General features: G+C 42.1%; 1 protein-coding gene across 2 annotated transcripts in view; it reads right to left on the bottom strand.

Moving 5' to 3' along the window:
• INPP5A (inositol polyphosphate-5-phosphatase A) overlaps positions 1-27,788 on the bottom strand; it is a 264,758-nt gene that overhangs the window by 168,064 nt on the left and 68,906 nt on the right. The window lies entirely within an intron of this gene.

Here is a 27,788-nt window from a genome sequence, read left to right as displayed (position 1 = left end):
TGGAATCAATGGAGCGGTGCCTATTAATAGATAAGAACTTGAATGGGGGAGGTGGGGAAAGCTTCTCTAACCTATGTAGGTATGCATGTATATACAGGCTAATGGAGGAGGGTCCCGTCTGCTATCTAGTCTCTACAACCAGCAATACTTTTGCTCCCTTGGGTTCTCTCTTTGCATATTTCCAGTCTTCTGTGTGTTACATAGACATGCGTTTATTAAAGACAGAGAAAGTCTCACACAAAGTACGGTAGTTGTTCTTTTAAGTGAAGTAGTTTTACCTGTCAGCGCTAATGAAAATAAACCCTTTTTGTACCAAGACACCTACACACATTCCTGAGCCACAAATACTGTAGAAAAATGTGAGAGCAGAGCCCATTTCCCTGGAATGTACAACAACACAGTGATATTACTGTTATTATATCTGCAGGCTGCTCCCTCCACTGTAATTACACACTAAATAACATTAACCTATTCTTCCAATGCAGCGCCACATTCACAGGCCACCGATGTCTTCCCCATTAGTTTATTGAGCACATTGACAGATTAAAAATTGAACACAATGCTCAAGAAAGCCTTTCCACAATAGAGGCGAACATTAAAAATGCATCGTGCCGATCCAGCAAGGCGATAAACAGATGAAAAATTCATGTGTTAAATATCTGTAATGAAAGTCATATGACAAGAGCGTTATTTATTGCTATACTGTAGCCGCTGGCCTCCAGAGTCATACAACCATGGATAGTAACACTTTGGCGATGTGGATTGGAGCATCACAACTGTATGCTTGAGGTCCCAGTAAATAACATTGGTACTCTAGAAATTAGAATACTCCTGTTTAAAGAGGACCCATCACCTCCTGGGGCACATGCAGTTTTATATAGCGCTAGAAAGCTGACAGTGCACTGAATTCAGCGCTTTCGGTCAGCTTTCACATTTTGTGCTCCTGGTGAAGAGCTGTCGGTGCCGGTACCGTAGCTCTTCACTGGCAGAAGGGAGTTTCTGACAGTCGGTCAGGAACACCCTTCTTCACAGCAGCGCCTATAGCGGAGGTACGCCAACCCCAGTGTTCCTCTATGGACGAGTACTATCAGGAGGGGAGGGGGGGGGGTCCTCTCCACGCTCACAGTACAGCACTATGGACGCTGCAGTGAGGAAGGGCGTTCCTGACCGACTGTCAGAAACGCCCTTCTGACAGTGAATAGATACGGTACAGACACCGATAGCTCTTCACCTGGTGCACAGAAAGGGAAAGCCGATAGTGTGCTGAATTCAGGAGAGAAAAGAGAAGGAGAGCAGATGACAGTTGTCACCCTCACACCAGCGGACATAAACTTTCAAAATGCGATAGTAGATCTTGGCCAACTGAGGTTTCCGGGCCCGGGATGGTGGTAGTGGGGAAGATGCCCCCTCCCCAAAAAGGAGCTTTTCCCTTTCCCCACAAAAAGCACTGGACCATGCAAAACAGAGGACCAGAGGGCGCCACCATGGGGCTCATTTACCAAAGGAGGCCCAAGCAAGGGAGAACCCCCACCCGCAAAGGTAGTAACCAGAAGGGAGATGGAGAGATCCCAGAGAGAAGATACTGCAGCTCAGGGAAGGAAAAAAGGAGGGGGCAGGGGGTGAGGAGGAGAGGGTGTAGACATACTCCCCCCATGTAGAAATCTTATCATAATTAACCTGACATCTTCAGGCGTCGCAGAGTCACCCCCTCGGTGGCACCTCACACATGGAGGTGGGGTCACCGGAATATCCAGCCACCAATGCAGCAAGCAGTGGCTGGGGACTGTTTGACCAATGAGGCGATCTATTACAGAGCACTGCACCCGCAGGGGTGTGCGACTAGTGTGGTGTAAACGCTGAAGAACCCCTTCCGTACTAGGTTTGAAACTGACTTTGTGCACCGTCTGTGAAAGGTTGCAGACCTGTGTGGGCAGAGTCAGCGTCTTTCGTTCTCCTAGCGGCCGAGTCTATACCCATGGTGCCGTGTCCCCCAGTGAAATAAGCGAGAAATATATAGGAAAAAAAAAAACATGCATTGTCCTAAGGGGTTAAAGAAGTGTAAAATAAAACCGAGTCACTTTCAAGAAATCCACTCACGTAACAATAGCTGGATCAGTTTGCACTCAGGAGTGTAACTTACAGAGGTAGAGACACTGGATGACATTGAGTACAGCCTCATGAGGTTAGGTTACGTAACCCAGAACTTCATGAAACCGCTGGCACTAACCTCCGCTGCACGAGAAGCCGCATTAAACAGAGACAGCTGCGAATCAAAACATCAGAGAGATAACAACAGGGCAGGACGAGAATAAATTCAGCACTTATTCCAAAACTGTATTCAAGGCGTCTTATATTTAGAAATCCAATTGCGCAGTAATGACATATTTTGGAAAAGACGCCGTTTGGCAAAGTATAAATCTCTGAATTGTGCCGTGCAATTAAATGCTTTCATCCGCTCTTCTCTCCCCTATATTATCTGAATTATAATTAAACCAACCATTTTTTTTTTCTTCTTTATGTAAGGGCTTCACTATTTAAATAGCATGCAGGGTTTGTTTTTTTTGTTTTAGTTAACCCTACATAAAACACGGTAACCACAAGGAAACGCAGTCGGTCTTGAAAGACACATTCCTAGGAAGGTCTATAGTAATTATTACTTCTATTTTTATTAATATAAGCAGTGAAGATCTAGTAAGTGAAAGCCGCCCCCCTCAGGCACATAAGCGTCATAGCGCCTGTTTGTAACAAAGGCATGGCAGTCAGATGTAGGTATAAGGGGCTTTTGTTGTCAGTCTAATCTGATGCCTGCTTATTTGGTGACTACTTTCTATCCAAACAATTTACATTACTTGATGTTATAAATTAGTTAAAGGGGTTATGTGTGTGTGTGTGTGTGGGGGAACAAATTAGTGTATTTCCAGCACTGCAGACGCTTTATTACTAAGAAGCTCCATTGATTTGCAGAGGGCAGTCGGACTTTTAGTCACATGACTGACTCAGCTGTACGGTTATTGCAGGTACATGGTGTAGAGCAGAGCCAGTGATGTCACAGAGAAGCAGCAGAGGAGACAGCGCACACAGGGGCAGATTCAGAGCCAATGCATATAAAGCAGGCACGGGATGTTAACAGTATTCATTACATCAGACCTGGGCAATGTGCGGCCCGCGGGCCACATCCGGCCCTCTGACTGCTTCTATCCGGCCCGCATACCTAGTGGAAGTTTGTTCAAGGACCTGTGATGATGTCATCACAGCCTATCCCCAGGATAGGTTAAGACTCGTTAGTGGGTGGAGCCACACAGGACTGTGTTTGATGCAAGCTACCAACAATAGAGGTTGCTGGATGATAAAGAGAGAAGAGACAGCATGTGTGAGCAAGAGGGGGGAACTAGGGGCAGATGTAGGGGGGCAGTTAAACTGAATGCACATGGAGGGGGGACATTAAACTAGGGGCCAATGGAGGGGAGCATTAAACTGGGGCAGCTGGAGGAGGATATTAAACTATGGGGGGTAGCTGGAGGAGGACAAGTCTGCCTGTAGTTGCTCCCAGTTTAAAAACCTCCTCCAACTACCCCCACTGTTTAATGTCCCCCTCCAGCTGCCCCAGTTTAATGTCCCCTCTAGTTTCTGCTGGTTTACACTGGGGCACCAGGAGAGGGACTTCATACTGTGGGACATTTGTAGGGGAACATTATAATGTGGGGACATATAATGTACGGGTGACTGTAGGAGAATTATGCTTTGTGGGGGAACATGAAAAAAATAATTGAGAATGGGCGGGGTCAGCGTAGAAGTGGGTGGAGCTAAATTTGCCATGGCACACATGGCCCTCTAGAATTTCTCATGTGGCCCCATGGCAAAATTAATTGCCGACCTCTACATTACATGGATGCAAGAACTGATAGCAGCGCTCCTGGTTGTCCAGTGGGGCTGGATCCGGTTCACAGACTCTGCAGCTTTTGGCTCTTACTGTTCGTTTAGTTCTCCACCCAGTTAGTAATTTATTCACACATTTCCAAGAGCAATAGCAGAAGAACATCACAACGTACAATAGGGAGTACAAGCTTTTACTAAAGCAGACAATTTAGGAGGACTGCCAGGCCCTCTTCAAAGGCCATATACCAGGGATAGATTATTGTTTTGCACCTATTATGGGCTAAAAAAAAAAAAAAAAAAATTCCTAACAGGTTTATTTTAAAATACTTTTTGGTTTACACTTTTTCTCATACGCTGTTCTGTCCTGATCATAGACCACAGTCAGAGAAGCCATCTGATGGCAAATTCTGAATCCCTTATCTCTGTTCTCCTAAGGAGTTATAAAGACTCATTTAAGTTAAGGCCGCACATCATGAATCGCAGTTAGTTACAAACACTGCCGAAAAAAATATAGAGTAAAAACGCTCATGTTATTCATGGGTCTTCTGCTCCATTTTATATTTTTTGCCCCCACCATACAAGTCTATAGGAAACCAAACAGCATTTCCTTAACTAAAATTAACAGACCAAGTATTTCAGAAACGTGAAATTCTTCAATAGTTTCATTTTCAGCAACATTTTTTTATGCAGGGCAAAGATGAAATTACATTAAATCTCATTCACTTTGCTGAGACTGTAAATGGCTTTTTTTTTCCTCCGTGTTTCTGCAAAATTCTCAATTTAGCATTTCCACAATGTCTGGCCTAAAAAATGAATCGAAAATGAATATTTGCTGCACACAGAGGTTTCTAGTGTTGAAAAAAGTTGATTATTTATTTAAACAATAATCCATGACAAAAGCAGACTGTTCAGAGGGATTAGAACGCCATGTTTAAGCAATAAACCGTAACGTGAAGATAAAGATCAAAATTGCGGCAACGTTTCAGTCGTCAGACCCTCGTCCATATATATATACACACATACACAACTTGAGACTACAATAGGACACAAAATGCATGTTAGAATGTTTAAGGAGGAAGGGTAAAATTAAAATAAGATAAGAATCCTTTAATAGTCCCACAGTATGTTACAGCAGCATAGTAATACAGATACAGGATAATACATAGTAATATTACAGACGTAGACACACATATGCTGAGAAGAGAAGATATACTAGGAGTCCATAACAGCTAAGGAACAAAGGAAGAAAGAAGGAAGATTTCATAATCATACTCAGTTTTCTGTACAGAGTGATTATATAATATTACAGACATACAAAAGGAATACTGGATAATAGTTTAGAGTGTATATATATGTGTGTATCGATACATCAACATTTTTGGGCCATGTGGACTCCCCACTTCAATTCCACGAATTTCTTTAAATAAATGATCAATTTTTTTCAACACAAGAAACCTGAGTGTGCAGCAAATGTTATTTTTTTGTGTTGGAGAACCCTTTTTGCATAGCACCACAATCTCTTTGGAGTACACAGTACCAGAGAACCTGGTCAGCTTTCCTAGCATAGATCTGTGTAGAAAATACTGGTCTATCATTTTTTTATTACAAATCTATGTTGTTCTGTTCCTGTTATTCTTACTAGACATGTGTGTAACACTTCATATAGCTATCAGGTATGGTTGTGTCTAAACACGATCAGTGCTGTGGGTATCAGACACCTCTGGTTACTTTTTGGTAATTGATTCAGAAGCTTCTGGTAGGAAAAACAGAGAAACCTTGCTTATTGTTTCAGTGTCCTACTTTGTTCTCTGCATCCCGGTGAATACAATGGAAGGCAGAACAGGGCGCAATTTGGCACCGATTTGATAGCTCTGAACATGGGCACTAAACAGCCTGCAATGTAAGAGAAGAAGTGCAGGCTGCAGAGTAAAAATAGAAACCAAAAAGAGTGATTTTCAGCCCATAATAGGTACAATGCTATAAAAACAAACAACCCTCACTAAGGAAACGTCAGACGCTGCATATTATTTGTATGGGATGTTCTGTTATCTGTTCTATGTTGTTCTGCAGAGTGACAGCCTAAATACACAGAATATAGAAGATGGCTTGTTGTAGCAACATGATAAATGATGGCAGACATGTTGACAAATGGCTTTGTGACACTATTATTTCACATGGCTTGTATGTACAGAGATTAATGTAACACTCTTGGCTTTTCCAAAACATTTTAACTTGAGATCACAGCGATGGTGGAAGAAAAGGTTTTTCCTGCAGGCAGATCCATAAATCACTATATAAATACTTTCAGAAAGGTCAGTGCTCCCATCCAATTTATTTATTAGTTACAATTACATGTGAATGTCTTCTTCCACAATGTCGGAAATCAGTATATCACAAATATACAGCACGGGGAGAAGTAATGGAACCAAGGACATGTGACAGATCCAGGAACGCTGAAGCACTGCGCTTTTATTCCTTAAAGGAAACTGGTCCCAAGGTTTAAGACTACTAAACCTGCAACATGTCCTTATATAGCTGGGCTAGGGCGTCACAAAACCCCAAAATCAAAAGTAGCCATTACATTAGAGAACATCTAACTTACTAGAGAGGAGATGAGGCTCTGGGCGCATGGGCATTGTGCAAATAAAGCAGAGGACTGTAAACTGCTCAGGACATCATTGCTCCAATGGTGACCGGCCTCAATTAGTGACTGGTCCCTCTTAAGATCCAGAAATGACCACTCACCCAGACAGTAGTGGGGATTCGGGAAGTGCCCCCTTCCGATCCTATTCTAATAACCACCCCACCAGACAACCACTTCAATGTGCGCTACTGAAGTGTGGACGGGGCAGTAAGCACAAATCATGCCTGAATTTGCACCAACTAGGAGGGGTTATAGATTTTGGTTCAGGCATAGGACGCCTCATATATAAGAAGGCATGCCCCCCTCCACCCCACCCAGTGACTCAATATTCCAGTCTCCATAAACCACCGCCAGTGTGCAGAGAGTAGTTGCTTTCATTTAATATACCCAAATTGCGGGAGGATGACTAATTGAAAGCTTTCTATGTATTTAGTCTATACCAAAATCTCACTTATGACCTAGACTGAAGAGATCCCATGAATAACCCTTTTAATATAATCTCCATAGAGGCCACCCACACTCTATTTATCCTTTTGTTTTTGGAATGGAAAAGCTCTGGTAAAAACCAACACCGTGCCAATAAGACATGAGCACCTGACACTTCTTCAAGATAGTTAAGTAGAAAGCACTTGTGTAGAGAGAAGTGCCAGAGCACTGAAGGCAACGGCGGAGACAGGAGGGTAAGCGGGCGAGCAAACACCAGCGATTGCAGAATGGACAAAACTACACTCATCTTTTAAAAATCCAGGAACGGAAGAAAAAGGATTCTTTACTTTTTATGTTTTATGGTTGTGGGAATGGGTTTGCAGGCAGGGCACAAAGAATACTGATGTCTTAAGTCTGTATAAAACACATGAATAAGACTTGAGCCAGGGTCTGCATTTTGCTGTTCCTTTCTAGCAGTATAAAACTAAAATGGAAGAGGTGAATCAAGTCCTATGCCAGACCCTGATGGGCCCCATTGACTATAGGGGGTCTGTTGGTTTCCTGTCTGTCCATTTTGCTAGATGATAACATTCTGCATTTGAGAACTTCAACATAGACGTGAACAGTTTTATTTTGTTAGTTTTATTTCAAATGTCCTGGATTACAAAACCAACCCAATTTCTTCCAGCGCTGCTCATGTTCATGGTCTGTGTCTGGTACTAGAGCTTCTCACCAGCTGTCCTGTATTCCCAACATACATCTTCTCTTCTATATGTGCACCACACAGGGTCTTACATGTCTGTCCATGTCATGTTTTCTGGTGTGAGTGATAACGCTCAAGGCGATATTTTGCACCAACGACTTGCTCCGTCCTTTGCATGAATGTGGGCAGGGCAGGTAGAGACATACAGTCCTATGAAAAAGTTTGGGCACCCCTATTAATCTTAATCATTTTTAGTTCTAAAAATTTTGGTGTATGCAACAGCCATTTCAGTTTGATATATCTAATAACTGATGGACACAGTAATATTTCAGGATTGAAATGAGGTTTATTGTACTAACAGAAAATGTGCAATATGCATTAAACCAAAATTTGACCGGTGCAAAAGTATGGGCACCCTTATCATTTTATTGATTTGAATACTCCTAACTACTTTTTACTGACTTACTGAAGCACAAAATTGGTTTTGTAACCTCAGTGAGCTTTGAACTTCATAACCAGGTGTATCCAATCATGAGAAAAGATATTTAAGGTGGCCAATTGAAAGTTGTTCTCCTATTTGAATCTCCTCTGAAGAGTGGCATCATGGGCTACTCAAAACAACTCTCAAATGATCTCTAAACAAAGATTGTTCAACATAGTTATTCAGGGGAAGGATACAAAAAGTTGTCTCAGAGATTTAACCTGTCAGTTTCCACTGTGAGGAACATAGTAAGGAAATGGAAGACCACAGGGACAGTTCTTGTTAAGCCCAGAAGTGGCAGGCCAAGAAAAATATCAGAAAGACAGAGAAGAAGAATGGTGAGAACAGTCAAGGACAATCCACAGACCACCTCCAAAGAGCTGCAGCATCATCTTGCTGCAGATGGTGTCACTGTGCATCAGTCAACAATAGAGCGCACTTTGCACAATCAGAAGCTGTATGGGAGAGTGATGAGAAAGAAGCTGTTTCTGCAAGCACGCCACAAACAGAGTCACCTGAGGTATGCAAATGCACATTTGGACAAGCCAGCTTCATTTTGGAAGAAGGTCCTATGGACTGATGAAACAAAGATTGAGTTGTTTGGTCATACAAAAAGGCGTTATGCATGGCATCCAAAAAAACCAGCATTACACGAAAAACACATGCTACCCACTGTAAAATTTGGTGGAGGTTCCATCATGCTTTGGGGCTGTGTGGCCAATGCCGGCACCAGGAATCTTGTTAAAGTTGAGGGTCGCATGGATTCCACTCAGTATCAGCAGATTCTTGAGAATAATGTTCAAGAATCAGTGACGAAGTTGAAGTTATGCCGGGGATGGATATTTCAGCAAGACAATGATCCAAAACAGTGCTCCAAATCGACTCAGGCATTCATGCAGAGGAACAATTACAATGTTCTGGAATGGCCATCCCAGTCCCCAGACCTGAATATCATTGAACATCTGTGGGATGATTTGAAGCGGGCTGTCCATGCTCGGCGACCATCAAACTTAACGGAACTTGAATTGTTTTGTAAAGAGGAATGGTCCAAAATCCCTTCATCCAGGATCCAGGAACTGATTAAGAGCTACAGGAAGCGACTAGAGGCTGTTATCTTTGCAAAAGGAGGATCTACTAAATATTAATGTCACTTTTCTGTTGAGGTGCCCATACTTTTGCACCGGTCAAATTTTGGTTTGATGCATATTGCACATTTTCTGTTAGTACAATAAACCTCATTTCAATCCTGAAATATTACTGTGTCCATCAGTTATTAGATATATCAAACTGAAATGGCTGTTGCAAACACCAAAATATTTAGAACTAAAAATGATTAAGATTAATAGGGGTGCCCAAACTTTTTCATAGGACTGTAATTGTTGTATATACAGTTAGGAACTGGCATATATTCCCGTTCTATTGCATGGCTATGCCTTCTCCCTGTTGGATCCTTTATTAAGATCGATGTACAAAACAAATCCATGCCAGTGATTCTGGTTGCCAAATATTTTCTGTGTTTGCCAAATGGAGAAGCCATGACACAAACAGTACCTAACATTACATAGACTGAATACTGACAAAGAACAACATATTACAAGTATGGGGTGTCGGAAACTAATGGCTATGATATGCAACCCACTAAAATAATTCCAGCAGGTAATCTTCCAGGCATGCAGCAAATAAGAAAAGGGAACCTGTCACCGGGGTTGTGGATCTAAATCACCAGCCTGTCCTTATGCTGCTATGGCTCAAGACTCCAAACTTGGTACTCTCAAGTCCCAGCTGCCCCAAATGTAAGGAGACTGACAACGTAACACTGCACTTTTTTGCTGAAGCGTGGCATGCAGTTTATAGCGGTAGTAAAGCTCAGCAGGTATGCAATTGACCTGTATGCTAAAGGCCATTACACTGAAAACCTCTGCTTTACTGGCAAAAAACAGTGAAAACCCAGCCTGAGGCCACACACTTTGGAAAAGCTGCTTTTTGTTTTGTTTTTTTGCAGCAAGGATTTTTTGTGCCACAGTCAGAAGTGGGTTTAGAAAAAGGAAGAGCGGCTTCCTTGGTATTTCCCTTGCCTTTAGAAGACACTCTTGGCTAAAGAACTGCAACAAAATTTCCAATAAAAAAAAGCAGCTTTTCTGTAACGTGATCTCTGCCTTCATTTGCCAGGGTCTTGGACCCTCTCCGATGACTCCCTGCACGTGCACATTGCACCACTGAGGCAGGACAGTACTTTTTTTTACATTATTTCTGAATACGGCTTTTTCAGTTGCTCCTGAAGGCGGGCTTTTGTATTCTGTTGCATTCGGTTACTTTATTGGTTTAACATGGCGCTTTCTATTCTCTACATTCACATCACTACATATGCACAGTACGGTTGCTGTGCAATGTGCAAGGAGCTGCCAGCGATGAGTCCGGGACTAAACTCTGACAATTTAGTTATTTAATCCATTAACAGAGGGACAGCCGGGACTGTGATCACCAGAGTCGGACAATTACTTATACTTTCAAGCCATAATTCTAGAACAGATGAACAATGTAATGTTAAAAAAAACCAAAACCCTATTACCTCCAAAATACGGAAGCAGTATGTAACGGTATGTTTAAAAGCAGTGCTTTTTTCCCCGCTGTGGTCTGACCTCTGGGGCCCGAAATCACATTATAGGGAGATAAATTTAATAAACCATGTTCATACAATGCAGTAAAAACATTGCACAGTTCTTCATATTGAAGTCCGGTGCTATAATTGTTTTGTTCCACAAAAACAGTTCTAGGAACTGAACTGCATGACTACTAAGAAGTAAAAAAACTACCTCCATCCTCTCAGGGTACTAGAAAACAAGCGGTTGTCTTGTAGACTGTATTTCCTCAGAAATTAGCAGCTCATTGCTCTCTCGTGTGCTTAGAGATGCCAGGCAGGAAATGTCAGCAGGAAAGGCAAGACCAGCCAAAAATAGAAGGTTCACAGACATTTTATTTACCATTGAAACCATATTTGTACATACAATTTCCAGAAAGGTATTGCTGCAGTGAGTTAGTAAAACATTAGGAGGACTATACAAGTTCCTTGCACAACTAGACAAAGAACATCGCAGAAGACTAAGAACACACCGGGCGCCTATAGCTCAGATTTCTGAATTAGGCCGGGTTCATACTTGCACATCTGTTATTTCTTTCTCTTACGCTGGGTTCACACCTGCGTCTGGGGTCTCCGTACTATGGTTTCCATCTTCTGCATGGCAGAAGACGGAAACCATAGATCGGGTCCGGCCGTGCGCGGCGGTGAGCGTTTTAGGCTCTCCGCCACGAAACCGGATTTTTTAATCCGGACACAGAGTACTGCATGTCCGACTCTGTGTCCGGATTATAAAACCCGGTTTCGCGGCGGAGAGCGCAAAACGCTCACTGCCGCGCACGGCCGGACAGCTTTCTCACCCATTCAAATGAATGGGTGAGAAAGTCTCCTGCAGGCTTCCGTCTCCTGCATCTGTTTTATGCAGGAAACGGAAACCTGCAATAAGGACCGACGACGCAGATGTGAACGAGCCCTTACTTGTATTGTTCCATCGTATGCCAAAGTGTCTTACAGACTGTTCCATTATAGAGTGGATTAAATGCTAAGACAGATCCATCTAATGGAACAGATCCCGAGGGACTCCACTGAGTGTAATGGGGGTCGGAGATCTGTCATTTCACTGGGTGAGAAACTTGTACTTCCAGAACTTTTCATCATTTATATTAGTTAGACTCTGTACTCTGATGCAAATCCATCATAGACACATAAGTATACAGTGTATATAATATACCACAAGGCCTGTTAAGCCCTATAGTGATGGATGTCAGAGCTCTAGTTTTTATAACTCCCTGTAGGGAACATTACGACTGCTACATTATGTTTTGGAATAATAAGGTTTCCACACAACAGAGTTTTACATCTAACATCTGTGAGAAGGTGACAGGCAGAGAGCTGGAGCAAAGATATATCAGCCTCAGGTTTCTGACATGTGTGTGGTCCAGGGCAGATCTGGAGTAGGCCTCAGGCTGGGCGTGGATCCTGGGCTCAATAGTGACCCATATAAGTGGGCAGTTCCATGAGGAGAAAGGAGGTGGAGGGATCTGTCCTGTAACCCTGAGTCCAGTGAGACTATATTGCTCCCGTATTGTTCGTGTGGATGGAAGTAAGCCACATGTATAGTTAGGTTATCCGTTCTGTTTAGCTAGTGGCTCAGACGAGCAGGTATTTATTTTGGTTTTGCCAAAGTTAAGACTGGATTTTTGTTTATTTTATGCCTGAAGTCAAAGTTTATTTATTTTCCTGTTTTTTTTTTGTTTTGTTTTTTTCTAAATAAACCAGTTTGCTACACACTGTGTGTCCCTGTCTTGACTGTTTGGGTCCACACTACGGAACTAACTTCCCCATACATCATAGTGTGTGTAGGAACAAACATACCATTCCACAGAGGCGCAGCAAGCCAGGGGGCCTTATAACCTTAATAGCAGCTTTCAATTCTCTAATACAGGCATGCAGATATAAAAATTAGAAAAAAAAAAATCAAAGATGAGCTACTTGGAGTGTCTGGCAATAACTAGAAGGCTGCAAAGTCAAATACAGCAAACCGTAACACAGAAGTGCTGCCACCAGATGCTTCAGGACACATGCATTTACTGCTATTTCCCACAATGCGCCTGTACTTTCCCATTAGAAGCAATATAAGTACATGTACAACCCTCAATAACACTGGGTTCATACTAGTGTTTGGCTCTCTGGGGATCTGAGGGACAGAACGCTTGTCCACTTAAAAAGCCCTTACCTGAGGACATCAGGAGATCCCATACACTATAATGGGGTCAACTTGGTGTCCATCAGTTTTATACTGAAAGCAGCTGAGAAATGTCCTTCTTGAAGGATTTTTCCCTCCACCGATTCTAAGCGGAGTCTCCCACGCACATGTGAACCTAGCCTTAATGGTAAATATATGCGTACCATGTGAAAGCACCCTTAGTGTGGTGACACAGAATGTATATGGATACAGCTATAGCTGAATCCAGTCCTAGACCACTGGTACTTTGACTTCAATATAAAGTTGCATTCACATGCTGCATATGTGCACAAAAAAAGTATGCATATTTATTGAAAAACTGATTTTTTTTTTGTGTGTGTGCAAAAACACACCGTCCTGAAGAATAATGTCCCTCAGTGACTCCTCCACAGAGAATTATGTCCCATAGTGGTCCCAACAATTTTTCAAAAATTTTTCTCTTCAAACCAGGGGCAACACAGTGGCTCAGTGGTTAGCACTGCAGCCTTGCAGCACTGGAGTCCTGGGTTTGAATCCCGCCAGGAACAAACATTTGCAAGGAGTTTGTATGTTCTCCCCATGTTTGTGTGGATTTCCTCCCATTCTACAAAGACATACTGATAAAAGAAAAAATAAATGTAGATTGTGATCCCTATATAGGGCTCACAATCTACATTAAAAAAATAAATTCTCTTCAAACCCGAGTATAATAAGCAGAGGCTGGGGAGAAGTGATCAAACACAAAAAATAATGTTACTCACCTTCCCTGGACTCCAGTGCAGCTCCCCGTTCTCTTCAGCGCTTCTACCCAATGACAGTAATCGGGTCTCAGGGGTCATGTTGACGTTATTATGCCAATGCAAGGGTACTACATGTGCTGAGAGGGGTCAACTGCGGCTCTGCTAGATTGTAGGTAAATGCCTAAGTTAATGAACTTAATGGCTAAAGATTACTTCTAGATTGTTAGACTATGCCGAGACACTGGAAAACATGAGTACCAGAACTGTTCTTGTACATGGAGCCCACCCCTGAGGGTGAATGTGTTAGTTTATTGTGTACAATATGATGTGTGCAATGTTTAGTATCTGCCCTTGCCCTATATACTGAGACATGACCGCTCCAGTGAGGCCCAATAACAGACACTAGCGGTTACCCAGGGCCACTGCCGCAACAGAAAAGGCCAGAAGACAGCCAAGAAAAAACAATGGACACCATTGTAGAGGCCAGGAGAGGTGAGGGACTGTGGAGTGTTCCAAGACTAATACTTATGGTTTCTTTCATTTTTAGGGAAATAGGAGAGAGATAGGAGAGAGAGAGAGATAGGAGAGAGAGAGAGGAGAGAGAGAGATAGGAGAGAGAGATAGGAGAGAGAGATAGATAGATATGAGATAGATAGATAGATAGATATGAGATAGATAGATAGATATGAGATAGATAGATAGATAGATAGATAGATAGATAGACAGATATGAGATAGATAAATGATAGATAGATGGAGTGCAACATCCATTTAAAGAAAAAGTGAAATTGTGAGATAACAATACTAGAGCTTTTTTCTTCGCACTCTGCATTCGTTCCTCTTTTATGCCTTCTAGAAATTTACGAATAAATTAAGATCTGGGCGTTACCACTTGGGAGCGCAGAACTTTCCAGCAGGACACTGTACAATCACAGCTGCCACTATGTAGGGTCACACCCATTTGGAGAAACTCAGTTGTCCGGTTTATTTATAACATTTTATACATGGAATAACAAGGGAATAACACAAGTAAAGTTATAAGGAAAGCGGCTCCAGGGCTGCTTTATGGAGACTACATGTATTTAGTAGAATAGACATGCCAGGATTGGTGACTGTCACCTTTACCATGGAACTTCACCCCCTCATGTAACAGAAGCCTCACCAAAGACCAAGAATGGCATTTCGGAACTACCTAGACTTCTATTCTTACGTTCAAAACCTTTTATGGCAAAAGAACAAGCAGCTAGGATGTGGACAACGCCTTATACTTCTTAATTGTTTGCATTGCTGACAATATGACACAAGCCATATTGTACTGGACTGTTTATTGAAGGCTGAGCCATGGTGCAATAGAAGTAAGCAGAGCTTTAGGAACAAATTTGGGCACCTGGAAAAAAAAAAAAAAGCAGGTGGTGTTCTAATACAAAAGCCTCAAGCAATTCATCAATCTACTTTTCATAAAAAGGATTCCCATGTATGGAACATCATTACATGACATCATGTAGCTTTGAAGAAGGCTGTTACAGAAGCCACATTGTTTGGTGGACTATTATACATTCACCTCTTAGTCACTCACATATTTTTGCATTACAAAGGGGATTACAGCCTAAAAATCTAAATTAAATGACCCAAAAGAGATCTAGAATCCCTTATAGGAAAATATTTCAGCACACAAAATCTTTTTGGGTTACTTGCCAAACCCCACATGGGTGGGGACAGTCTGCTCCTTCTGGTTATGAGCTGGTGGATGTTCTCCAACTACATATCCCAGCATCTCCTCCTCATTACAGTTCATTCCCTCCCTCAGTTTCTGTAACTCCTCTTGCTCCTTGTTCAGTTTGTGCATATGCAAAGATATTCTCATGCTAAGAGTGTTGGAAATAGCAGGGGGACCACTTAGGCGCCTTTCATCCTCCCTACTAAAACTCAGCCAAATCCATCTTTGTCTCTCAAGATTATAGATCACTAAGACATCAAATTGCAAGTCTCCACAGAAATTATTGAGAGAAAAGGAAAAGAAAGAAAGGGGAGGGAAGGAAGGAAGGAAGGAAGGAAGGGAGGGAGGAAGGGAGGAATGAAGGAAGGGAGGAAAGGAAGGAAGGGAGGGAGGGAGGAAGGGAGGAAGGAAGGAATGAAGGAAAGGAAGGAAGGGAGGGAGGAAGGAAGGAATGAAGGAAGGGAGGAAAGGAAGGAAGGGAGGGAGGAAGGGAGGAAGGAAGGAAGGGAGGGAGAAAGGAAGGGAGGGAGAAAGGAAGGGAGGGAGGAAGGGAGGGAGGAAGGGAGGGAGGAAGGGAGGGAGGGAGGGAGGGAGGAAGGAAGGAAGGAAGGAAGGAAGGAAGGAAGGAAGGAAGGAAGGGAGGGAGGAAGGAAGGAAGGAAGGAAGGAAGGGAGGAAGGAAGGGAGAAAGGGAGGGAGAAAGGAAAGAAGGGAGAAAGGGAAGGAGAAAGGAAGGGAGAAAGGAAGGAAGGAAGGGAGAAAGGAAGGAAGGAAGGGAGAAAGGAAGGAAGGGAGAAAGGAAAGGAGGGAAGGGAGAGAGGAAGGAGGGAAGGGAGAGAGGAAGGAGGGAAGGGAGAGAGGAAGGAGGGAAGGGAGAGAGGAAGGAGGGAAGGGAGAGAGGAAGGAGGGAAGGGAGAGAGGAAGGAGGGAAGGGAGAGAGGAAGGAGGGAAGGGAGAGAGGAAGGAGGGAAGGGAGAAAGGAAGGAGGGAAGGGAGAAAGGAAGGAGGGAAGGGAGAAAGGAAAGAAGGAATTATGAATTATACAGACATTGATTTTATTTTATTTATTTTTAAATAAAAGTAATCAAAAAGATTAACCAAAGTGGACAATTCAGTCTTGGAAAATGGCTTTTTAAAACCAAAAACACACTAAAAAGCTTGCTTATAAAAGCTTCTATACACATATCAGGGTAGGTTAGCACACTGTCACCATGTCTGCCTAAAATCGCTGGCAGAAAAAGTCAGGCGCTCACAACTTTTTTGTTCAGAGCTTTCAGTTACAAATGGGCACCTGACAGACCCCATTATAGTTACTGGAGTCCATTGGTCTTCATATGGGTGCTGTTTTAGTGATCAGTTTGTTGTTCTGGTCTTACAATGGACCATAACAGACATCCAACACAAGCGTAAACCTAGCGTCATATGTATGTGTAGGAAGAAAAAAAAATAGATATTTTATTACACTTCCATAAAAAGCTGTATAACGTGTATAAACCTTCAGGGTGAAGTCTAAATATAGAGAGGACAATGGTATATTGAGTGGTTGCCATTAGCCAATTATGTCAGGATCCAGGTAGATGATGCCAGCTACTGTGTGTTATACGCTCTGTCCTCACTGCAACAATTACACTTCTGTACAAACCTCAATATACAACAGTGGTTCAGTTTTCGGGGGACGCTGCCATGGTTACACAAGCAAACAGGAAAAATAAATGAACATATATTTGGTGAGAGAACACAAGATGACCTTTCATATTAGCCCACAGATCATGGCTCGGAGCCTCTCCCTGCCTGATGTAACAGAAGCAGAGGGTGAAGCAATGCCAGACTGCGCTCACCAGCTATACAGATACTTACAATGTCTGCAATGGACCATGTATGGGAGGGAGGGAGGGGGTCTCTGATAGTCAGGCCAAGTATAGACTGTAGGTGACACTTGTACGTCACTTGGGCAGCTAAGAAGAATATCTACTTAATCCATTTACAGGCTAACACTTTTTTCTTTTCCTTTTATCATCTCATTTTTAGAGTCAACTTTGTGCAGATTTCTTAACCCCTTCAGGACCACAAAAAAAAGTTGGATTTTCATTTTGTCATTCTAGATTTTTTTTCTAATTTTTGCATCATCACAAAAATGTAAAGTCCAGTTATTGTTTATACAGGTACCACATACATTGTTATTCTTCTATTATTCTAATTCCATAGTGTTTGCTTCCCCTTATTTTAGGTTTTTCATTAATTACGTGAGTGTTATATAAACCATTTATAAACACGTGCGGTGTCTTTTTTCCCCGTCACTTTCAGTCGGAGTACAGTTGTGTATTATCTCCATTTTCCTGTGTATGAGGAGGTGGCTGTAATACTTCAAACACATTTTGTGCTATTACACCAAAGTGCATAAAGGAGCCGCTCTATATTTAATGAGGTTTAAAAATGATAGATTCAACTAGAAATCCCGATTAAACATCTAGCATGTCCCAAGCACATGCCACAAATGTCTAAGGGAGCACTTTAGGGACAGCTGTGAATCTTACGGCATGTTGTCACATGTAACCTACAAAACCATCACAAATGGGAAATACAGCGTTAAAGTAAATAAGGAGACCCAGCCGCTAATATAGCAAACAACTGTGGAGATTTTTTTCCTTTATATAATAATTTTATTTTTATTTTTTAAAGTTAAAGGGTACACATTTCAGATGATAAATCATTGGTCCCTTTTTATTTTTGGGGGGCCCATCACAGCTGCTGAGACTCCTATACCTACACCACTGACTGTTATCAAGGGAAAACCTGTGTCTTATAAAGGCACGATACAGAGGTGCAAGGAGTCTATGGAGCCATGGTACAGAACTGAAGGTGCTATTGCGGATATACAAGGCTTGGCAGGATTTTTGCATTACAGACAGGTACAGTAAGATGACAGACTGACTGTGCCGTGATAACTAGTAAGTACAATAAATTGTACTCATTGTGGTATTCTCATCTTATACATTTATAGAACATCCACAGGATGTGTCGTAATGGACAAATGTGGACCCCACTTCTGAACCCCCATTCAGCCTGATGCTGTGGCCTGTGAATGGAGCGGATGTCATGCTGCAGTCATAAGTCCCATATAGATAAATGGAGGGAGTGCTGTATATAAATGTTACCACCTCTCTGCTCTGAATGGACACAGCACCAGACAAGATACAGGGAGGGGCTGTGGGGACTTTGTTCTGGAGACAGGTGCCGATTTCAGGGGACTCCCATTTATCAGATATTTATGTTCTATTATAATACACCTTTATATTAGAATATATCCGTAATGTTTAATTGACCCAAATCTAAATGGTAATATTAGCATGGCCTGCTGGAATCACTTCTGCAATGCTGAGATTAGCATGGCCTGCTGGAACGCACCTCCATTTCTTCCGAAGTCTATGTAATATGAATCCAAACTTTAGAAAAAGCTGCAGCACATCTGAGTGCACAGGAACACCCTTGTTTGCCATTTGTAAAACCATCCGTCAGCAGAGAACAAACAGATGTTGGCACAAGCCTGCTCTCACACCACAGACTGAAGAGGGGTTCCATGGGATAGTGGTTAGGAAAGATTAATAGGCTCCAAGCGAATCTAATCCGAAATACGTCAATATCGCACAAACCCGGTTAACCCTCTCATGCTACATGATGTAAGTGCGTGTAATGTACTTTATAAAGATTACCACTGCTGTAAGAGTCAGGAGTATTACGTCTCATGGCTGCCTCTGAGGTCACCCTAATGTGTAAAGGGACTTTTGCCTCTATCCAAAAGGAAGAACCACCCATCCACAGACCGCTATTTAAGGTTATTGCCTCTCATCGTTACTAAGCGGGGTCGGCTGGTTGAGAGAGGTCTCGACAAGAGTCAGAAGGGGTAGATCCTTTTGGATGGAGGTTTTCTGGCATGGCTTATTCCCAAATGATGCAACAAGGTTTCAAGAAAACCAGGCACTGAGCCATAGCCGCTACCTTTCAAAAAGGGCAACTAGAGCAAGTTCTCATCTTCCACAAGGAGGACTATTTTTGCAGTTTTCTTTAATTCTTAGCAGGGTCTAATAAGTCCCCATACACCTCACAATGGCCTCATAGAAGCAAAATCTCCTTAATGAGACTTCTGAGCTTGTTGCCTTACATCAATATGAAGTAGGATGCTGGTTGTGAGGTCATAGATTTGGGTCAGAACAGCTGTATTTCTGTAGCAAAGATGTGCCATACTGTGTTCAGGTTGCTTAAATAGCACTACCCAAATATATGACATATCACTGCAGCCATCCTGTACATGGGACGGGATCTTCTAATCAATCCGGCAAAGAATTTTACCGATAACTGCTTCAATGTAAAAAGACCGTCTAGGTTCTCCCTTGGCAAGGCTCAATGTGCCACAGTTTCTGGTCATGGTTTCTCTTTACTGATGGTTTAGTAGTCTGTATTCTGATGTTCTGTATTCTGTAAGCTTCTCTCCAATCACCGACTTCCCGGTGAGTATGAGATACACCGGCTGCAGGGAGGAGGAACAGAATAGCAGAAGGAACCAATAATCACTTAAGATGTGGATTTCACGCTACCTTAGGGTATGTTCATAGTTTTTGGGGTTTTTGCAAGTGGATTTGGAGACTGAATCCACCTCAAACACACCTCCCAATGTTCCCATTCATTTCAATGGAAGTCAGAAGTAGATTTTATCCCTGTAGGAGATTTATAAGCTAGAAGGAAAAGCATTCCAGGTGAATTCTGCCTTTCAAAGCCCATTGAAAATCAATGGGAGGCCGAAAGGAGAAGCTACTTATTTTTTGGCCTTCCATTCATTTCAATGGGCTTGGTGTGTTCTCCATCCTCCTGCACAGCCTGTGTTTGTATTGTTCTCATTTTTCAACTTTTTTCTTTTAAAATTTTTTGTATTATGTGATGTACTAAAAAACTAATATATTGGCTCTTGGGGAGTGTTGGTCATAGACAACTTGCAGCCAGGACTGCGGAGTCAGAGTCGTGGAGTAGGAGTTGGGACCACATTTAGGTGGAGTAAAAAAAAAAAATTAACTTGTTAATTTACAATTGATGACATGTATTATTTACTTTCACAGGAAGTCAATCACATGTTTATTCATGAATTAGAGGAAGGACTAAGTCACTGTTTTGAGCCGCAGACTCCACAGCCCTGTTTGCTGCAGAATCCTCTCTGCCCTGTTTGTAGTAGGATGCAGAGTCAACCAAAAATGGAACAGATCCTAGAAAACTAACCCCTGTGTTATCAGCAGGATTTCTACTGGACTGTTACAGGAACATGCAAAAAAATCCTGCACAAGGAAACACGCTGGGAAAGTTTATCAACTTGTTTTCTTCATTTAAAGGAAGGAACACTTTTTTTCTACTTTGGAGTGCTACCAGTCTGCAATTCTTCTTATTCATTTCTAGGTTTAAGGCTCAAAACCTAAAAAGTGGATTATTCAGAAACAGAGCAAGGATCTGGATTTTTGGGTCATTTCCAGTATTGAGGCTCAGCTTCACCAATAAAGATCAGATAAGTTGTAATAATAGAAAGTGGACTACAAGTCCTGGAACAATAGTCCTAGTCTGTCTGACTCAGAAGCCCAGTACCAGGATGTTAGCACTTATCCAAAGGCTGATCGGTGGGAGTTCGACCATGAGACCTGGGGTGTTTCGCAGTCCAGTTTAAATTGAGTGGCACATCCAAAAAGGGCGACCCCGCTGGATTCACTTCAACTGCTTATTTGTGAAAGCAGAAGTACACTACTCGGCTACCTTCAGCGGCTGCCAATGAAAACAAATAAAGTGGTGGCTTACAGTACTGACCTGCCACTCCATTGGAAAAGGTCAGACACCCTAGTTCTTGTGATCATTGTGGATTTACGGAAGATGGACCCAAACAGATTTTAAAAAAAAATCCACTTTTCTTTCTGGAATACCCCTTTAAAGACTCATATACACTACTGAGAGATGGCTCTATAAAAGAGTTAAAACATTGCCGCATCAGGGCGACCATGGGCCAAGCTATAGGTATACATGTACCAAATGTTGGCATGACATTTACAGTACATTGAACCAGATGGTATTTAACACTTTAAATGTCACATTAACATTTGCAAAGACATGTTAATGTTTGCTGCTTCTCTATGTACTTCCCCATTCCTTTGAATGAGATTCTGACATGTCAGGTTACTTTAGATTCTACTGATAGTTAACATAACGCCGCTCCATAGAGCACTAAGTAACAGTATACTGAATATGTGTTGTCATACACTGACCCGCACGCGGATCTGCCTTACTCCTATCAAATAAGAGCTGTGGAAATAGTCCAGGGCTCTGCCGGTCTCCAGCACTCCTATTGAAAGGAATGGACTGAAGTGCACATCACCTGACTGCAACTCACTCACAACAGGGTACAAATCCCCTATTGTCTGATGGAAAAAGGTCTGAACAGTCACACCCCAACTCATCTAGGAGCTATCCCCTATTTTGGATATGACTTGTCCAGATGGGAAACTCTCTTTAACAATTGCTGCAAGGGGCAAGATTAGGTTCAGAATTGAAATTTTTTTTAAAAAACATTAAAAACTGAGCCAACACTCACCTCGCTGATCCTTGATCCTCCCTTTCTACCGCTGCTCAAGTTCTCAGTTATCTGCTACTTCCCACTTCCTCTGGAAACAGGAAATGCTAGTCAGCCAATCACTGGAGGAGGTGGGACATTGCGACCACTTGTGATTGGTTGGGAAGTCATTTCCTGTGTGTAGCAGCCAAGTAGGGAAGCCAGGCAGTGAGAGAGGGAGCCGCAGGAGATTGGGTTACTTTAGTCATTTTTTACCCATTCTGGGACTTTCATAAAAAATAAAAAACAGCAACTCTTAGCCTCAGGTCAACATCATTTATTTAAAGATTCCTAAAGCAAAGAGAAAAGAAAAATAAATCTGAAAAAACCCTTCTGTTTTTGTAGAAATACAACTGGTGAGAAGACGCCACTTTGTTTTCTGAGTAATGACTGATGGACCATCGGTAGTTTAGAAACTCCAGTAACAGTCTCAATGGGTTTCTGTTCCTTTTTCTTCAGAAGTTTATAGTCGCAGATGAGTTTATATAGAAGCCATGAGCCATACGGGAATTCTTATCTACCCGGCCAGATGTTCCTAGTTTGCCTCTTAAGACGTCCTTAAAAATAAACACTTGTTTGCTCATAAAGCATTAAACCAGTCAGAACAACCCTACAGAGATAGTACAGCAGTCCTGCATGCCCAGGAACAGATGACATGAACCAGTCCTTTAGAGGATTAGAACGTGAAGTCATGTCAGACTATGCCTACCGATGTGAGGGCATTCGGAAACACTGGGCAAAATCCAGGTTTCTGTTTAGCCAAGAGCAGATTCAATTACCCTATATGCTCGAGTATAAGCCGACCCAAATATAAGCCGAGACCCCTAATTTTTCCACAAAAAACTGGGAAAACCTACTGACTCGAGTATAAGCCGAGGGGGAAAAATCCACCATTGCAGATAAAAAGCCTGGTCATGTGCATTGCAGCTTAGTAACTCCATGGGGATCATAGTAATAGCAGTTAACCCCATCATGTCCCTCACATTAACCCCCTGTGTGCCCTGTGTGGGACATATGGAGGTAATAATTAGGTATCTTCATAATTAAGGTCCTTCATTAGTCCCCTCATGTGTCTCAGATATTAGTAACCCTTATATGGGGCACACAGGGGTTAATATGAGGGATATGATGGGGTTAACTGTTATTAATGTGAGGCACATGGAGTTACTGAAACTAAATTAATAACCCCAAATACCTGACATTACTAGGCAGAGTAACTAAAGGAAGGTCCCTGTGTGTCACATTACTGGAGCTTCCTCTCCTCCATGCAACAGACATCTTCCATAAGACACAATGAATCCTGGCCACTCATCTGCAGGGTAGATGCTAAATCCTATTGTGCTTTAGACTCAACCTTATCTGCAGATGTTGCATACCAGTGGCTACAGGCCCTTTGATGACATCACAGTGACCTCATGACAAGCCAATCACAGAGCAGTAGCACTAAAGGACCTCCCCCTTCCAGTTCTCTGTGCTCCGTGGACCCTGACTCGTGTATAAGCCGAGGAGCGCTTTCAACATGAAAAATGTGCTGAAAAAGTCGGCTTATACTCGAGTATATACGGTATTTCAATTGTTAAAAAGTTATGCAAAATAGCCTTGTCACACACATCAGGTTGTGGAAAAAAAAAAAAAAAAAAAAAAAAGAAGAAGATCTTCAGTGGCGATGGAAAAACACGTTGCAGTTTGTGGCTCATCTGTGGTTTGCTCTATATACGTTGATAAAGCCTAAACCTGCTGAACTATTTTCCAGTACTTTTTTGGCATTTTAGGGCTCATCTTGGATCCCTCTTAGAAGGCTCCAAACAGCAAACATTTTATGTAACTGGAGACAAAGAATTCTTTCAGTACAGCTTTGCTTGGAAAGAATGAATGGGAGAATTATCACACAAAAAAAAATGTTTTGCCAAGGGCTTAATGTGCGTAAATTTAAGAACACACACTAAGTAGCTATTTACCCTCGGAGGGCAGCTTGGAGGATGTAAGCGGCTACAGAACGCACACAGAATCTTATAACAAGTCTACTGCAAGACAGGTCTAATATGTCACAATGACCTGGAACCTGCGACAGGCCCGGCTGATTTATACTCAGTCTCCAAGGGAACCTGGACACGATTTTTGCTATTTGGGTATGCCATGAAGACTTGAGCCCGCACACTTAGCAGTTGCTATTGTGCCTTCTCTAGCAATTACTACACTTACGCTTCCAATTTCTGATGAACAGATATCGCTACAGGCTAAAAGAAAATTACACTTTCTTTAATGGGAAAATCATATATGCCGATAGAAAATCCATGGACGTTTCTCTACCGCAGAGCTCTGGAAAGTAATAGCACCAACTTATCAAGGCACAGTTACCCTTCAGGACACGGAACGGCGTAAAGTGAGAGAACGGGTAATAATGAAGAATGATATATATGTAGACTGCTGTAGTAAAACAATGTCACAGTGCTCGGGAATAACTAGAAGAAAGTAAGGTTATTATGTGTGAATAGTATCAAGGACTATTGTACTTGTATGGTGACAACAGTAAGATCTGAGTAACAGCCATGTGAAGGAGTGGGGGGCTCCATTACAATAGAGAATAATGTGCAGGCTTAAGAGGGAAATAACCTAGAAGAGGACAGACTGTACTTCCCTTTTGTTCAATTCATGTCTGTCTGCCTTCACAAATTGCATATCAAAACTTGAGCAAGTGTCTAAGACACAGCTTTCATTTTTATTATTATTCATCTTAAGGCCAAAATTGGCGACGACCTTATAATTAAAAGGCACTTGCCCACTAATCCACCTATCCAGTGTAGAAGGGATGTCAATTGCCAAGACCCTCCTCACATTGCTGAGATCAGCCAGTCCCCCCATAACTCCCCTAGAGGTTAGTAGGAGTAGAAGCAAACATGACTACTTACCACCCTGTACAAGTCCCTCCTTCCATGTAGTCCCCTGTACTAGTGATTCTGTGGCTGTACTATAAGGACTAGAGATGAGCGAGTAGTATTCGATCGAGTAAGTATTCGATCGAGTAAGTATTCGATCGAATACTACAGTATTCGAAATACTCGTACACTCGCTATTCGAATGGAAAAATTCGATGCAGAACCAGTGTTGATTGGCCGAATGCTATACAGTCGGCCAATCAACGCTGGTTCTTCTCCTACCTTTAGAAGTCTTCTCCTTGCAGCGTCCCCGCGTCGTCTTCTGGCTCTGAATTCACTCTGCCTGGCATCGGGCCTGGGCAGAGCCGACTGCGCATGCCTGTGCTACAAGAAAATGGCCGCTTTGACTGTTAGCAGCCATTTTCTTGTAGTGCGGACATGCGCAGTCGGCTCTGCCCAGGCCCGGTGCCTGGCAGAGTGAATTCAGAGCCGGAGGACGCCGCTGGGATGCTGCACGGAGAAGACTTCTCAGAGAATCCAGCCCGACCCTCACTTGTGGACTTGGTAAGTTCTATTTGATCGAACGCTGCCTACCCCTGAAACCAGCATTTTCTCCCCATAGACTATAATAGGATTCGATATTCGATTCGAGTAGTCGAATATTGCGGGGCTACTCAAAACGAATATCGAATATCGAACATTTTACTGTTCGCTCATCTCTAATAAGGACCACTGTCCCCATTTTACGAAGCTTACAATAGTGCAATTTATAAAAAGAGTTACTTGGAACTGAAGTTTTCCTGGACTTTCTGGAACAAGACCAAGTTAGAAAAACCGCAAAAAATCTCTGCAACCTTAAATGGCTGAGAACGGTGAACAATGGCCTATGACTCAATTTTCATACAAGCCTAGCTTATATTCCATTACACCAAGAAATGATTCTTATCCACTGGCAGCAAGCAGAATGAATGGCAGCAAGCAGAGAAAATGGACTTGATATAGAAAGTATATCAGAAATTTGTACAACATTTTATTATACAAACAACATTTATTTGCTGTAACTGGACTCCTATTGATGATATGCTGGCAGCTGCGATCACCTGTGCATGCACAATACAGCCACAACCAGACGGCTCCAGGTCACTATATATCACATCCCAATAGTAGTGGTGTTGCAATGACTTGGGTTTGGCTACTTCTAGCTCGATTTTTCTGTGTATGTTCAGGCGCCAGTGGCTGTAGGTTGGATACCACTGATACTGGTTACCTATCCTAAGAATCAGTAATAAATGAACAGTGCAGGTGCTAAGAAACTTTGTAATATAACTCTCTTCTGCACTTATGAGGCTGTTTCCCTACACCCCCTCCCTATGCTAAACTGAAGGTCACTTATGAGATTCCCTGCTATAGTTAACTTGAGTCAGAGTGCAGGTCACATGACATATCAACAGAAGTCTATGGAGAGGGGAGTGAGCTGGAAACAGACAAGATTAGATTTAAGGAAAAAAAAAAAAAAAGACACTGTATAAAAAGATTTTAGCATTCTTTTCTCACTCGTGCACGTCAGTTCTTCTCTATGTAAGTCCTACACGGCCATGGGCTGTTCTAAATGAAAGATTGCTCTAGAGCAGATTCTCCTCTACTTACTGTATACAGTATATAGCAGTCTCCAACTAAAAGGTCAAGGGGAATTGAAGATAACTGCTATAGCACCTATAGAGAAAAACTACATATGACTGAACTTTCTTCAGTTTTTTAGCACAGTCCCTATACATACATGAGATTGTCCTAAAAAGTCAAATTAAACAAATTTGCTTTAGAAAATCGATGTGGACACAAAAAAAATATGTTTTACTACTACGGGAAAGGGAGATTCTTGCACAGGTCCAATTAATGTGGGGGAAGAAGAGTAGTTGAGCTGTGCCTATCACAGATTGTCTGTATCTGATCCTGTGCCATATATATATATACATATATATATATATATATATATATATATATATATAATGATAGTGGTCACTGTGATTCTGCTTGTGATGATAATTTAGAGAAAAAACTGAGAAGTGATCACTACAGAAAATGGAAATAACGTCCCTCAGGGTCTTGACCCAAACAGGCGTGGAGGTGTGGGGATGAGCGTGCACAAAAACCAGTGGTCGGCCCGAAGATCTTCAAAAACTTTAATTATAGTTAACAAGCACAACGCGTTTTGGGCTAGTCGCCCTTCCTCAGGTGCATAAACAACTTAGGCTGTCAGCCTTCAGAGGTTGATATTGATGCGTGATACGTTATATTTCCATTTTTGCTGTGTACCTTGGTTCACAAGAGGGGAGGTAGTCACTGCCATCACCATCGTATTTTTGGCTGATTTTGTTGTTGTGGCATCTTGCAACGTGAGAAGGTAAGAGGCCATACATTGGTCTTTCTCTCTCCACGTGCGAATTTACTACACTATCATTGGCGCTCGGTGTTTCTCCTTTTTTTGTTTTGCACTACAGAAAATGTCAGACTACTATGAAACTGACTGGCCAGAGTGAAAAATACAAAAAATGTTATAAAAAAAAAATAAAAAATAAAATAGGTTTAACAAAAGCTTTACTTAAAATAAGTAATTTTCTAACAATATATATTGCTTTTCGGCAAATCTTCATTTTCTGGATTTCCCACATGACCACATTTGGCTTCCTACTACTCATATCTCCTACCAACAAACTGACGAAGGTCTTCTAGAGCGAAACGTTTTTTGTTAAAATAAATTTTCACCTTTGGAAGCATACCAATTGAGTGCCGGAAATTTCTTTGGTTATACTAATATGGCGGTGAGAGGCCATTTCCGAGCACCAGCATAACACCGAGTGACGGTTCATTATCTGTAGAATATATTGCTTTTCGAA

Source organism: Leptodactylus fuscus, chromosome 10 (genome assembly GCF_031893055.1).
Source record: "Leptodactylus fuscus isolate aLepFus1 chromosome 10, aLepFus1.hap2, whole genome shotgun sequence".
In the NCBI taxonomy this organism is placed as follows: domain Eukaryota; kingdom Metazoa; phylum Chordata; class Amphibia; order Anura; family Leptodactylidae; genus Leptodactylus; species Leptodactylus fuscus.
This window is presented reverse-complemented; position numbering and strand designations above follow the sequence as displayed.